This window comes from Hipposideros armiger, unplaced genomic scaffold (assembly GCF_001890085.2).
Source record: "Hipposideros armiger isolate ML-2016 unplaced genomic scaffold, ASM189008v1 scaffold_127, whole genome shotgun sequence".
In the NCBI taxonomy this organism is placed as follows: domain Eukaryota; kingdom Metazoa; phylum Chordata; class Mammalia; order Chiroptera; family Hipposideridae; genus Hipposideros; species Hipposideros armiger.
This window is the reverse complement of record NW_017731477.1, coordinates 3,056,627-3,058,689: the sequence shown is the minus strand read 5'-3', so window position 1 is coordinate 3,058,689 and position 2,063 is coordinate 3,056,627. Positions and strand designations below refer to the sequence as shown.

General features: G+C 41.9%; 1 pseudogene; it reads right to left on the bottom strand.

Moving 5' to 3' along the window:
- Positions 1 to 497: 497 nt before the first annotated feature.
- LOC109386012 (ATP synthase subunit alpha, mitochondrial pseudogene) lies at positions 498 to 1,993 on the bottom strand (annotated as a pseudogene).
- Between the last annotated feature and the right edge of the window lie 70 nt (positions 1,994 to 2,063).

Sequence of the window (2,063 nt, the reverse complement as noted above, 5' to 3'; positions counted from 1 at the left end):
TTGGGAGACGGCGTCTGCTAGTACTGAGACCATGAAGCTCCTCAGAGAGCAAAAAACTTTCCTCAGAGTTATTTTGATGTAACATCTAGCACTATCTGGTACTCCTCTAACCTTTGACTATCTTAATAGACAAGAGTGGTGTTAGGCATTTTTTTTTTTTACCTTTGGAGATCTCCCCACCCCTAATCACATCAAATGTATTTTGAAGTATGCACATCTTAGGCTCAACTTAATTTCTATAAAAAAAAAGAGTTGTGTTAAGGAGCATTTGAACAACAAGCTAACTGAGTAGTTGATGTGTTATATTTCATAGACCTTTAATTAGATTAATTTCATTTTGTTCAGAGATTTTTTCCCCCCCAAGCAATACGGAACCTTTATTTTTAATTTGATTTCTGTACATCTGGAGTGTGACAGTAATCCTTTTACAAATGAAACTGGTTACTAGAAGAAACAATGACAAAACCAACTGGTACTTGATGTGAACCCATAGGAGTTTAAGCTTCAAATCCAGCCAAGAAGTTTGTTATCTCTTTCAGCTTTGCACCTGACTATTCTGAGATCTTTCCATCAGCCCTGATATTGCCCAACAGGGCTTGGTGTTGGTTGATAACATGAGACAAGAAAGCATTCTCAAACTTTGTGATCTTGCTGAGCTCCAGTTTATCAAGATATCTCCTTACACTGGCATAAATAACAGCCACATTGGGAGAATACTGTCCTTGCTTCAGCAACTCAGACACACACTGTGACTCAAGAGCCGTTGAGTGGCAGCATCGAGATCAGAACCAAACTGAGCAAAAGCAGCAACTTCACGATACTGAGCCAATTCCAGCTTCCTGTACCTGCCACCTGCTTTATGGCCCTGATTTGGGCAGCAGATCCAACATTGACAAAGACAAACCAACGTTAACAGCAGGGTAGATACTTTTGTAGGACAATTCTGTTTCCAAGAAGATCTGCCCATGGGTGATAGAAATGACATTCATTGGAATGTAAGCAGACACATCACCAGCTTGTGTTTCTATGACTGGCAAAGCAGGCAAGGAGCCACCATCAAAAAAATCATTCATTTCAGCTGCTCTCTCTAGCAGATGGGAGTGTAGGTAGAACACATCACCAGGATAGGCATAGTGACCAAGGGGGTCAATGGAGCAGCAGAGGCATCTGACAATAAACCTGTTTGGATAAGTCTCATAGATGATCAAAGCACATTTGCCATTATCCCTAAAATATTCTCCCATAGAACAGCCAGAATAAGGAGTCAGGTACTGAAGTGAGGCAGCATCAAAAGCAGTAGCTGAAACCACAAAGGTGTACTTCATGGCATCTGCATCTGTAAGTCTCTTCACCAACTGGGCAAGAGTGGATCTCTTGTGACCAATGGTAACATAGATACAGTATAGCTTCTTTACATCAGATCTTTCATTGAGGCATTTCTGCTTAATGATTGTGTCAGTTGCAATTGCTGTTGCTTTGCCAGTCTGTCAGTCACCAATAATTAACTCACACTGACCACAACCAATCGGCACCAAGCTATCCACAGCCTTAATGCCAATCTGTATTGGTTCCCGCACAAAGATTCGAGGAATGATCCCAGGGGCTTTCAGGTCAACTTGCCTATGGGTCTTGGAACCAACCGGACCGTTTCCATCAATGGTATTTCCAAGGGCATCTATGACGTGACCCAACAACTCCTTGCCAATTGGAACGTCAACAATGGCTCCTATTTGCTTCACAATAACTCCTTCCTTAATTAGCTTATCATTTCCAATCACAACGCCACCAACATTGCCGGTTTCCAAGTTCAGAGACATACCCTGTAAGCCCAAAGAAAACTCTATCATTTCTTCTGCTTGAACAGTCCTCAGTCAATGTACTTGGGCAATACCATCACCAAAACTGAAGACACTCCCAGTCTCTTCAAGATCAATAGAGGTTCAGTTCCAAGAATACACTCTTCAAGAATAGAGGACATCTCGACAGTGCCAGTCTTCTGAAGACAAGTGTTGGAGGCATAGAGGTTCCTTGCAGCAATGAAAGATGATCCCAAAGTATTTTGG